This window comes from Canis lupus, chromosome X (genome assembly GCF_048164855.1).
Source record: "Canis lupus baileyi chromosome X, mCanLup2.hap1, whole genome shotgun sequence".
Classification (NCBI taxonomy): domain Eukaryota; kingdom Metazoa; phylum Chordata; class Mammalia; order Carnivora; family Canidae; genus Canis; species Canis lupus.
Genome location: NC_132876.1, coordinates 1,301,284 through 1,314,256, shown reverse-complemented (window position 1 = coordinate 1,314,256; position 12,973 = coordinate 1,301,284). Strand labels below are relative to the sequence as shown.

The following is a 12,973-nucleotide window of genomic DNA, read 5'->3' as shown; positions in this document are numbered from 1 at the left end:
GCCTGGGGGGCACCTCTGCCTCCAGGGGTGACAGGAAAGGCACCGTGAGGAAGCTGGTGGACATTCAGTCAGGCCCCCCCCATACCAATCTCGTCTGCGTCTCAGGCCTCCTGATGGCTCCAGGGCCTGCTCCCCTCTGGCCACTCTCAGCCCTCAGTGCCTGCAGGCCTGCCCCCTGCTGCCGGGCATCAGACCCTCTCTCCCACCGTCTCTGCCGCCCACTGCCACACCCCTGCCCCCGGCCGGCCCCTCCAGGCCCCCTGCCCCCTTCGCCCCTCCTTCTTCTGCACCCCCAGTCTGACCCCTGACCTCCTTGTCCAAGGCCTCCCCACGTCCCCTCCCCTGGCCCCCAGTCACCTCTCAGACAGGACACAGCTGGAGCAGCTGGTTTCTTGGCTCCCCGCTGCGCTCCCATCTCTGGAGCAGCGGGTGCACTGGGCGTTGCCCCGCGGGAGCATCCAGCCCTGTTGCAGCAGGTGTTCCAGGTCCCGGGCAGGGCGTCTCCGTCCGGGCCAGCAGCCTGTACTGACTGTGTCACCTGCGGCACTGTGATGGCTGCAGCAATAGCCTCTCTCTCACCACCTCTACTGGGACAGCTGCATCCTGGGGACCACCTGCGCCCCCAGGGCTGCCTGTGCCTGTGGGGCCCCCTGTACCCCCAGGACCACCTGTGCCTCCAGGGCCACCTGCACCCCTGAGGCCACCTGTGCCTCTGGGGCCACCTGCATCCCCGGGACCACCCGCGCCTCTGGGTCCACCTGCACCCCCGGAACCACCTGTGCCTCCAGGGCCACCTGCACCCCCGGGGCCACCTGTGCCTCCAGGGCCACCTGCACCCCTGGGTCCAGCTGTGCCTCCAGGGCCACCTGTGCCTCCAGGACCACCTGCACCCCCTGGAGTCATGCAGGTCTCACTGACCCACTGCATTACTGGCCACACCGCCTGTGCCTCGGTCTGTGGCCTGCATGGCTCCTCAGGGTTTCCTTCACCGTCCCCAGCCCTGCTGCCCTTACCCCCTGCCCTGAGCCCCCCGGCTGGAGGCAGCTGGCATGTGACTCCCTACCCTCCCAGCCTACGCCTGAGCTGCCTCCCCGCATGTCCTCAGCCCGCTGATCACCTGCTCCGGGTCCTTGAGCATCAGGATTCGGTCGGGCAGGTCCCCCTTCCAGGTCTTGCCTGTTCTCCCACTCTGGGTTCCACATATGGTTGGAGTCTGCGTGTGCTGGGGCCCGGCCTGTCTTTGGGGAGCCCCCAGCACAACCCCTAGGGGAGAGGGAATGGGTGGACCTGCCTCCTTCATGTCTCAGTCCCAGGCATTGTCACTCCATTGTGCCCGCCAGCCCGGGAGGGGGTGGCTCGCGGGCACGCTGTGGGTGCTGTGGGTGCTGTGGGTGCCGCGGGGCCGGGCTCCCAGCCCCACGGCCTCGGGCCCGGGACACTCGGGCTTCAGGCTCACACTCTGCAGCACCTCCGGGCCCCAGGCGTGGGAGGGAGGGGGGCTGGACAGGGCACACCACCCCCGGGGGTGCCCCCAGCCTCTCTGCCCGCTGCCTGCACCCCTCACAGACCCTCCCTCCCCCAGGAACAAAGTCTTGCGGCTCTCCAGGGGCCTGGAGGTGCCGGGGGCCCTCAACTGGGAGGTGACCCTGTGTCTGCTGGCCTGCTGGGTGCTGGTCTACTTCTGTGTCTGGAAGGGGGTCAAGTCGACGGGAAAGGTACGGCCGGAGGCTGGCAGGGCTGGGGGTGATGGCCGTGGTGGGGGTGTGGGGGGAGAAGGGGCGCCCCTGACAGGGTCCACTGCTGCAACAGGAGGGGGCCCGGGGCCTGAGCAGGGAGCGGGTCTTCGAACCCAGGCCGCCGGATCCCCACCTGTGGCTGGAGGGCCCGGCCCCCCTGCACGCTCAAGCCCGGGAACCTTCCCTCCCTCGGGGGAGAGGCCCAGGCGGCAACTGTCCCTTGTCAGTGAGGGGCCACCCCGGCTCTCTCACTTGCTGTCCGGGCCTCGCTGTCTGTCTCCGTTGCTGGCCTGCGGGAACCCGGGCGATGCCTCTCTCTCCCTGCTTATTCGGCCCTGGGAACCCAGGAGGATGTCTAGATACATGCTTTCCCCAGAAATTTCCTATCAGGTTGTAGTGACATAGGTAAGAGCAATTGTACAGGAGCAGAAGGCTCACCAGAGGGAGGTTACAGTGGGTGGTGTGGCCAAGCCACAGACTCCACCACTGACCTTCCCTGTGCCGCTTGGCATCCAAATGTACTTTTCTCATATACTCTCGTACTCATCTTATAAGATGGCATAAGGGCTAACATTTAGTACGTTCCACTCTTTCTAGACATCCTCCTGGGTTCAAGGTGCCTTTCCCCGTCACCCGTGGAGGCAGAGGTGGCCCCCAGGCCCTGGCTCTATGTGTCCAGCCCCAGCAGGGGCCCCTTGGAAAGGAGTTCATGGTATCTGGCACCATCGTCACTGTGTTGGTTCCCAGAGGGGCTGGGGTGCGGGTGGGGGTGCAAGGGGGCTGGGGACAGTAACGGTTGTTCCAGGATTCGACATGGGGCAGGGAGGCGGGGGAGGGGCAGCAGAACCAGAACCAAGGCCGCTGTTTCAGCTGGGCTAGACCCCTCTCCCCGTCCCTCTTCTAGAAGCTTAGAGAGCCAGCCAGCAACGGAACCTCCCGGTTCCCGCGCCAATTGCCACCAATATCAATTGTGTGAGCTTGTGTACGAGTGCATGTGTGCGTGAGTATGTAGGTAGGGTGAACCTAGATCTCTCTTAGCAAAGGTGAATACCAGGTGTAAACTGTGCCTGTGGGCAAATGAGGCTTGTATTTTGCACATTTTATAAAAACTTGAGGAAAGAGATTTCTGCTTGTATATTTCTAAAGAGAAAACAGCCCCTCCTCCCTCCCCCTGCCACTCCCCACCCGTCCCTTTCAGCGTCCCCTTAGTCCCCTGCCCCAGCCAAGGAGTGTGAATTTATAGATCTAATTTTCATAGGCAAAAGCTTCAAGCCGTGGAGCGTGCGAGTCTGTCGCGTGGGTGTGCATGTGTCGTCCCCGGCCCCAGACTGGGGGGGGGAGTGCACGGCGGGCGGCCTCCGGGGACACCCCCCACGCCCCCGCTGCCCACAGGTAGATGCGGTGCCGGGACCCCGGGGCCGCTCGCCTGGCACGTGCGCCCTGCCCCCGGGGCCGGGCACGACCGCAGGGATCTGAGGTGGGCACCAGCCGGGGAAGGGATCCCGGGCCGGGCTCCCACCTGCGAGCTTAAAGCTGATGCGCTTCCCACGTCTCGAGTCTTCCACGTAGCAGCTTTAATTAACCCACGTGTGTGTCACGTCCGATCCCGAGACAGCCGAGTGGACCCTAGAAAGGCTTCCCCCACGCCACCCCGACGTCGGTCGGAGGGGTGGGACCGGGTGAGGGTGGGGGTCCGGCGGGGACATTCTTACTGTGCTAAAAAGCCACTGCAAACATAGCAATAAAAACCTGTCATTTTCCAAAGCTGCCTCCTGCTCCACCTCTGCTTGTCAGGAGGGGGGGTGTGCGGGGAGGGTGTCGGGGCTGCAGGGGTGGGGTGGGGGAGGCCACCTCCCCTCGGGCTTTCCTCGGTCCCCGCGCCCACCCGGTGCCATTCCGGGAGCTGGGAAGAGAGCAGGTACCGAAGCTGGCAGAAGCCTTTTCCCCCCGGAGCTGACATACTTAGGGAGAAAGGATGACGAGGATGGTAAAGAGGAACCCGAGGGGGCAGCCCGGGTGGCTCAGCAGTTTAGCGCCTGCCTTGGGCCCAGGGCGTGATCCTGGGGACCCGGGATCGAGTCCCACGTCGTCGGGCTCCCTGGATGGCCCTCTGCCTGTGTCCCTGTCTCTCTCTCTCTCATTAATTAATTAATTTTTAAAAAGAGGAGCTCGAGGGCAGGAGAGGTGGGTAAATTGATTGATGAGAAAACACAGGGCAGCCCTGTCGGCAGGTGGACATCAGAGATTTCAGGCAGGACCCGGTGTGAGGACGAAGACTGTTGTCAAAGTGTCATGACTGGGTCACACTGCCACAGGCCCATGGAGAGAAGGAACATCCTGGACCAATCGACTGACAAATGAAAAGCTCTGCTGTGACTTCCTAACAAGCTTTTTCCTGTTTCTATGTCCCCTTGGAATCTCCTGGTCCTCCTCACAGGCAGGCTGCTCCTCCCTGCGCCTTTTATTTCCATAGACGCTTGTCGGCACCTTAGATTGTGCTGTGTGCTGGGGCCCCTGCACCCCCTGCACCCCCTGCACCCCCTTGGGCCCTCTGACTTATCGCTCCTGCAGTTGACACACCGGCTCCCTGAACATCTTGCTTTTGCTCACTTCGCCCCGCTGTGCACAAGGTGGGCCTGCAAGGGCGGGCGGGCGGCGCCTGCGCTCCTGGGCAGAGCTCTCTGCGGCAGCGCCCAGGACTCACTGAACAAATACCTCCCTCTCTTACCCCTTGCAGGGACCAATCTGGGTGGAGTGATGTTTGGATGAACGCGATGGAATAGGAGTAGGCAAATAAGCGGCGACACGCTAGACTCTCGTTAATACGTGAGGCAGCGCAGGAGGGAGGTGCGCGAAGGACTGCACCGCTCTCTGCCGCACATTTCCGTGATACGAATTGTTTCGGATGAGAAAGTATCCGTGTTTATATACACGATAAAGTCCATACGAGATGCTGGAAGGAAATTTAGTTGAGCTTTATCTCATTTTTGAATGAGGCAAGACTTTTCCAAGCCTACCAACAATGGAGCAATAATAACCGGTAACATTTACTGAGTGATCACATGTTCCAGTCGGTGTTCTGAGCACTAAGTATGAACGAGCTCATCTCATCCTGGGGCACTAGCATTTTCCTGGTGGTAGTCTTGAGAAAGTGAGATGATTGAACTTTGTTTTCTTTTCCAAACTTGCCCAAACTTTTCTTTAGTTTTGACAACATGAATGACCTTTGTAAGCAGAACACAAATTAAGAAAGTTATTCCGCAATTGTTGGCGGAAGAACTTCTAATTGGTTCCCAAGTGAACTACTTTGCTGAGGTTTTAATAGTTTTGTTCAATTCACTGGAGGCCAATCTTCCCTTCGAAAGTGCTTCTACTTGGCACCTTTTCTGGATACAGTTAGGAGGGTTGTAATGAGGTCCCTGAAGTCACCAAACCTCAGGCTAACCACCTCAGGGCCAGTGCGGCACAGTGTTGTCTGGCTTCCAGATTTTGAGCTGCTTCCAAAAAGCAACCCTTTCTAAATTGCATGCATAATGCTCATCCTACCTGGAAAATTATTCCTCCAGAGGGCAACTGGTAGTTTGCTTCATCAGCATTTCATCAATATTACATGAAGAAACAGTTTGCTTTTCCACCTCTTCCAGGTACTCTCTTACACATGCACACATGTGTGTGAACACAGAAAACACACACAGCTCGATACTCAGGAGAGCTCAGCACCTCACAGCCCTCTTCTCTGCAATGCCCATGCCAGCCTAAGCCTCTGGCTGTGTAGCAGTTAGGGCCTTCATGTTTCTGAGTCAGAGAAAACTTGCTCGGAATGTAGTTAATATATTTAAAAACACATTCGGCACAATCTGTAATGATTAGGAAGTGACAGGGCCAGGGCGTATGAATTCAACGAAGGTGATGGTTAAATCAACATGAATCTCTTTGCCAGTTCCTGGATACTCCACCTTTTTCTTGAATTCCTGAGTTTCAAGACTGTAGAGCCACCAAACTAGGATGTCCTATAGGCACCTGGAACCCAACCAGCCCCCAACTGACCTCACCATATTTCCCCCACTCCCCAAATGCTTCCCTCTCCTTCTAATCCTGTCTGGATGACAGATGTTTCCACAGCTGCTCATGTTCTAATGTCATCTCCCATCTAGTCGATCCTCCTAAATGTGTCCTAGCCACCCTCCCTAGGCCACTTCAGGTCAAGTTGACATTCACTCTGACCTTACAGATTCCTTGGCTCCTTCCTTCTGGGAACACAGCCCCCCTAGACTGCTGAGGAGGATAGTGGGCTATTGTCATTTCACCTCTGACCATTCTCTGCCCCACATCCCTGCAGAGGCCCCATGCTCTCCAGAGGTCGCCCTCTGTGTTGCCTGGAGTGCTGGGACTTCCTGTCTCTCTCCTCCCCTCCAAGGCCGTATGTACATGTGTGCATGAGTGTGTATGTGCATCAGTGTGTATGTGCATGTGCAGGGCCCCTTGGGTTGGCACTGTCACTTCCTTCTCTCACAGATAGCAAGGCCATGGTGGATGGGGCCTGACAGGGCTGTACTCCTGAAGGAGTTGCCTTCAGTGAGAACTGGACCAAGGCAGTCATCGAAAAGGGGTCATGAATGGGCAAAAGACATGAACAGAAATCTCACAGAGGAAGACATAGACATGGCCAACATGCACATGAGAAAATGCTCTGCATCACTGGCCATCAGGGAAATACAAATCAAAACCACGATGAGATACCACCTCACACCAGTGAGAATGGGGAAAATTAACAAGGCAGGAAACAACAAATGTTGGAGAGGATGTGGAGAAAAGGGAACCCTCATACACTGTTGGTGGGAATGTGAACTGGTGCAGCCACTCTGGAAAACTGTGTGGAGGTTCCTCAAACAGTTAAAAATAGACCTGCCCTATGACCCAGCAATTGCACTGCTGGGGATTTACCCCAAAGATACAGATGCAATGAAACGCCGGGACACCTGCACCCCGATGTTTATAGCAGCAATGGCCACGATAGCCAAATTGTGGAAGGAGCCTCGGTGTCCAACGAAAGATGAATGGATAAAGAAGATGTGGTTTATGTATACAATGGAATATTACTCAGCTATTAGAAATGACAAATACCCACCATTTGCTTCAACGTGGATGGAACTGGAGGGTATTATGCTGAGTGAAGTAAGTCAGTCGGAGAAGGACAAACATTATATGTTCTCATTCATTTGGGGAATATAAATAATAGTGAAAGGGAATATAAGGGAAGGGGGAAGAAATGTGTGGGAAATATCAGAAAGGGAGACAGAACGTAAAGACTGCTAACTCTGGGAAACGAACTAGGGGTGGTGGAAGGGGAGGAGGGCGGGGGGTGGGAGTGAATGGGTGACGGGCACTGGGTGTTATTCTGTATGTTAGTAAATTGAACACCAATTAAAAAAAAATTAAAAAAAAAATAAATAAAAAAAAATGAAAAGGGGTCATGGACTACATGATACATGAGCCGTGTCTTAAAGGAAGAGTGGAGGTTAGATAAATGGCACAGATGTGACAGGCAGTCTAAGCAAGGAGACTGCTCAACCAAAGGAGGCTCATCAGCACCTTTACCTTTTACAATTCTTTATTATGGAAATTACACATCTACACACAGGAGAGAGAATAGTATTAAAAACCCCACCCTCCCCCCCAGCTACAACACTTGTCAACATTTCACTTGTTTATTTTGAAGGTAGGGAAGGATTTAGGAGAGAGAGAAATGGGAGCAAACGTTTATTGAAGTGATAAAAGAAGAGGCACCCACCTAAGCTTCTCCAAATATGGGGGTGCCCATGCATCCTTTCATAAGGGCATCATATGGCCCTGAAGCACAGGGCCTGGGTGGGGTTGAAGTGAGTGACATCAGCAACAGCCTCTCTCTCTCTCTCTCTCCGGAGCCATGTGGATTTAATTTAGCAGTGTGGCAATGTGGAGGGACCCAGTGCCACACCATGCTGTGGCTAATCCTTGCTGCCATGGATTCGGCACTTTGCATGCCAAGTGTTGGGCTAGGCATCACTTTCTATTGTCCCTTGCCATCCTCACCACAATCCCGGGAGGTGTGCGATAGTATTGCTCCATTTGATAGCAATGTAAGCCCATCTTTCAGCATAGCATCATTAGCTCTAGACTCTCACCGGGAGTTTGCTGGTCTGCATGCTCCTGGGCAGAGACTTTACTGGATTCTTGTCTGTTGTCACCATATTCTTCCAGTGACTTGTAGTCACACTGACCAAATAGCAAGTAGAGCTGGGCACTAGAAAAATGATCCACACGGTTCCTGCCCTCCAAGATCTGCTGCTCCCATTGAGGGGTGCCCCTCTGGTGGCTCTGAGGGCCTCTTTGTGGCAGAGGATGGGGTCATTGTCTAGCATAAGCAAGGTGGTAAGAGCCATGAACTGAGGAGACCAGGCAAAATTGGAAATAACTGATGCTCATGATGTTTCTCTGTGCATGAGTTAAGAATACTTTATGGGCTTAAAGTATAAGGAAATGTATTGTTGACTGAACATGGAGTCTAGAGGGAGGTGGTCATGGTATTGGTTTAGTTGTCCAATGAAGGGTCATCAAGGTCCTAGACCCTTTCCCTCCTCACCCTTTTAACAGCATGTGTGTATTCATAGGTATGGTGCTGGGACTGGTTGTTCCTATGAATGAATAGTTTGTAACCATTGCATTAAAACAGGTTGTCTTGGTGTCTAACCCTACCCCCGCCCCCAGGCTAATTTGTGAGTTCCTTGAGGGCAGAGACAATGTCTTATGCTTTTCGTATTCCAAGTCCCATGCCCAGTGCCTGGTACACACAAAGTACTCATTCATTCATTCACCTATTCATTCATTCAAGAATTATTCCTGCTAAGTGCCGTAACGGAGGAGGACACAGGAACCCATGGCATTTATCATTTATTCCAGCCTGTGGGGTGGAAGGAGAGTCAGCAAATACTTCCTTGGGATCATTACATCTGACCTAAGTCCCTGAATCACCAAGGCCCCAGCTCAGAATATTGAAGGCTTTAATTCTGTTAGCATCTGGGGTCTGAAGCTATTCCTATGCCAAAGCGCATAGGGGTTCGCAGTTTGATTACTTCTTATTAAACACCTATTATGTGCCAGAGGCTGGCAGAAATTAATGATAGTTCTTGCCTTCAAGGAATTCCAGGTCAGTCAGGGAGACAGACAAACCATTTCAGTGCTAGGTGATGAGTAAGTGCATGGGGCCACAAAGGAGGGGCACCTCCCCAAGCCTGGCAGGTCAAATCAAAGGAGAGGCAGTCTGCACAAGCCACCAGGAATGAGTGGCATTAAAGGATGAGGAGGAGTCAGCTGGCCCAGAGGCCAGAAGTGGGGAGATTGTAAAATGCCTTAGTGAGGATGGTGAATGGGATGAGGACACAGCAGGTACAGGCCCCTGCTGGTGCTGCTGATTCAGTTGGCATCATTGTATCTCAGGTGATCTCCAGGTTATTTTCTGACGATGTGGAACTCAGTTTCAGCGTTGGCTCTGTCTTTCTACTTTACTTAGTTTGGACTTGGGAGATCCTTGTATTTTTGTTCCTGCTGGGTCTTTGGCCAGAGAAGAGGTCACCTTACTGCTTTGTTTGGATCAGCTCATGACCTTCTTTCCATCAGTGTCTTTGTCTCTGACAGTGCTCCATGTGATAGATGTAAGAGTCCATGAAGAGACAGTGAAACATCCACAAATATCCCAGAACTGCCACATCTTGAAAAGCCTTAGGATTCGTTCTATCTTTCTGTCCACTGGAAAGGGGGCTGTAAGGTCCAGGTGCACAGAACCATGAAGTAGACCTCAGAGGGAGGAGTGGAGCCACGAGGTGTGCTGTGGGATAACCAATTGGATTCTTGAAAGGGGGCCACGTTCGTTTTGGCAGACCCCATCTTTCCCTTCACCTTGCATTGGGTAGCTGCCTCATCTGGCTATAGCTCTCCAGAAGTCTTCTGAGGGCACCCTTGACTTCCTTGTTCCTCAGACTGTAGATCATAGGGTAGAGCATGGGAGTTACGTTGGTATAGATTAAGGACACAACTTTGTCCTGTTCTGGGGTGTAGCATGACTTGGGGCGAATGTAGATGAATATTGCGCAGCCATAGTGCAGAACAGAGACCAGCAGGTGCCCAGCACAGGTGGAGAAGGCTTTGCTCCTTCCCTCAGCTGAGTGGATTCTGAGGATGGCAGCAATAATGAACGCATAGGAGAGCAGAATCAGCAAGAAAGGAATCAACAGAATGAGCATGCAGACGAGGAAGACCGCAATCTCATTGGCTCTTGTGTCCGAGCAGGCCAGAAACAGCACAGCAGGGATGTCACAGAAGAAATGATTGATCTCGTGGGACCGACAAAAGGGCAGAAGGAATATCAGCGTAGTAAGGGTGAGTGAGAGTGTAAAGCCACTGATGCATGCCAGAGTCAGCATCTGCAGGCAGAGGGCCCTAGTGATGATGACTGTGTAGCGCAGCGGGTTGCAGATGGCTACAAAACGATCATAGGCCATCACGGCCAAGAGGAAACACTCTGCACCACCCAGGGCGATGAAGAGGTGCATCTGCAAGGCACAGCCCAGGAAGGGCATCCGCTGGCTCCTGGATAGGAAATTGGCCAGCATGTTGGGGACAATCACCAATATATAGCAAATCTCAATGGTTGACAGGTTGCGAAGGAAGAAATACATGGGGGTCTGGAGGCAGGAGTCAATGAGGGTGATGAGCACAATGGTTGTGTGCCCTGCTAGGGTGACAAGATGCATGATTAGGAAGAGTCCAAAAAAGAAGACTTGCAGTTCGGCCAGGTCCCCAAAGCCCAAGATGATAAACTCAGAGTTCAAGGTGTGGTTTGCCTGCAATAGGGCCATCCTACATTCTCCTCTGTAGAACTCTAGGCTGGAAAAGCGCAGTTTTCTAGCAATTCTCCAAGTCGTGGGAGACCCTAGGGCCCTTTCTAGAGATGGGAGTGTAGCCAGCTCTGTGAGAACCTCCACTTCCTTTTGCCAGGCTTGGCACTTCTCTTCATTCTCTTAGATTTCTGAATTCTGCCCTCTGTTCACTGAGAATGAACTGTTCACTGTGATGTCACTTCAGTTCACCTGTTGAGCTATTATAAAAAATGAAGTGGGATGAGTAAAGTCTACATATGGACTTGTTTTCCATAGATCTTAATAACAGTCTTTCTTTCACATTTTAAAGAGTTGTCTTTGAGTGGGGATGGAAGGTCTGAGCTTGATCTTGCTAAATAGGTTTAAACAGAGGCTGGGCCTGCAGGGTCATTGGTGCTGTAGGGAATTCTTGTAGAATGTAAGGTCTGGTGAGTTTATTTTATTTTTCGTGAGTTGATTTTAAAGACACTTTTGACTTTGTGCATAGTCTGTATCGTCCCTCCTTTACCATTCCCCCTAAACTCCCAGGAATCCCAGGAGAAGAAAGAGTATGACCTGCAGTAGTTGTTGCCTTTTCTGGTTTAGTGGTCCTTAGTCCCAGAGGGGCCCTGGCTTATGTGTCACCTCTTTCCAGATATCTACCCTGACCCCTGGATTGGGTTATTCCCTCTTTTAGGTTCCCACAGCACTCTGAGCTTCCCCAACCATATTATTTACCACTGACTCCTGTGTTTTTTTTATTATTATTTCCCTGTGTAACCTATCATCCTGCAAGTTTCATGATAGCAAGAATGGTGTCTTATTCAACCTCTCAAAGATTGGCTTACACATATTGGGAGTATCAATAACTATTTATTGAATAAATGCTCGTTGTTCATTTCTCATCCTCTACAGTTAGTACACGGTCAGGAATTGAGGAGGTGCCTAACATATGCTTGAATGAGCCGTTGAGTGAATTACTGGGAATGGCTGAGGTGATTATCTGGGGAGGGTGTGAGAGGAACAGAGGGCAAAGGAGTCAGCCAGGTCACAGGGTGGGAGTGAACAGGAAGGAGCTAGAAGAGAGTTGGGGTGGGAATGAGAACTCTCAGGACAATGGGGGTTTGAGTACCTGGTGGGAAAATGGCTTTGGCTGGTCTGTGTCCATAGTGCAGGAGAGAGGAGAAAAGACCCAGCAGCTTCCTGGACATCTGGGGGACATGTTTGCTCCTTTCTTCACTTGGCAGGAGCCAAATTACAAGTAAGAAATGTTATGTTTAGCCTGAGATTTCTTCCTTTGCATCCCTCCCTCAGAGTAGAAGAGAGGAGAAGATTTCTAAAGTTTCTAGAGATGTAACAGATCTAGAATCAACAGGAGTTAAGGGTCCCATGGAGATGGAGTTGTCACCTACAGGACAGAAGCTCACTTAGGCAAACCATTTCTATTGGGGCCATTGAGACTCAAAGTGGGTTCAGTGAAACCTGAAAGCCCATCCCTTTTTTTAAGATTTTATTTTTTCATTTGTTTACTTTAGAGGGAGGGAGAGCACAATGGAGGTGGGCAGAGGGAGAGGAAGGGAGATAATCTTCAAGCAAACTCCCTGCTGAGTGCAGAGCTCAATGACATGGGGCTTGATCCCACAACCCTGAGATCATGACCTGAGCCGACATCAAGAGTCGGACACTTAGCTTAACCAACTGAGCCCCTCAGGTGCCCCTGAAAACCCATTCTGATGATAGCTTTGCTTGGCCTAGACAATGGTTGGGGTTCCAGCTTTCCAATCACTTGTGTGTTACACTATTATTTTGGTTTTTATTGACCTAACTGGCATTTGGATTCCTAGGGCTGCATGGGTTCCTAGAGGGCAACTTGCCCACTCCTCACTTCAGAGCACATGGCCTTTTTCCGGATGACCCATGCTCTGCTCCCACTCCCACCATCAGCCCTGACTAGAAATCACAGTAAGTTCCCACCTGCAGTCCCCTGTCCTGGCAAAGCACACAGTCTGGCCTGGCTTCTCTGCTTTCAGCCTCCCTGGAGCCCGTTTGTCCCTTGATAACTGTCTGTGAGTGAGAGCACATTTTCCAGATTCTCATTCATCTTCCTTGGGCTATAGGACCCTTGGCTTTAGCTTTGCGAAGTCAAATCACTTCTACTCTTTTTCCTCGTAGCAGTGCTGTGGAAATATGGGAATTGGTTTGTTTGATTTGAGCCTTAAACCTTGAAAATAGTGAAAAACACACAAATGAATGTAAAAGTCACACACAATCCTAACACTTGAAGAGCGAGAAGTGAAAGTGAATGTAAAAGTTTCTGTTCCTTTAATCCTACTTCTACTTTCC

At 52.4% G+C, this 12,973-nt stretch overlaps 1 protein-coding gene across 2 annotated transcripts in view; it reads left to right on the top strand.

Moving 5' to 3' along the window:
* Nucleotides 1-1,585: 1,585 nt before the first annotated feature.
* The window catches only part of LOC140628341 (sodium- and chloride-dependent creatine transporter 1-like), a 134,470-nt gene continuing 123,082 nt past the window's right edge, over nt 1,586-12,973 (top strand). For both annotated transcript variants that reach the window (XR_012026624.1, XR_012026623.1), the window contains exon 1: nt 1,586-1,715. The gene's annotated coding sequence lies outside the window, so the exon portion shown is untranslated. The remainder of the gene's footprint in view (nt 1,716-12,973) is intronic.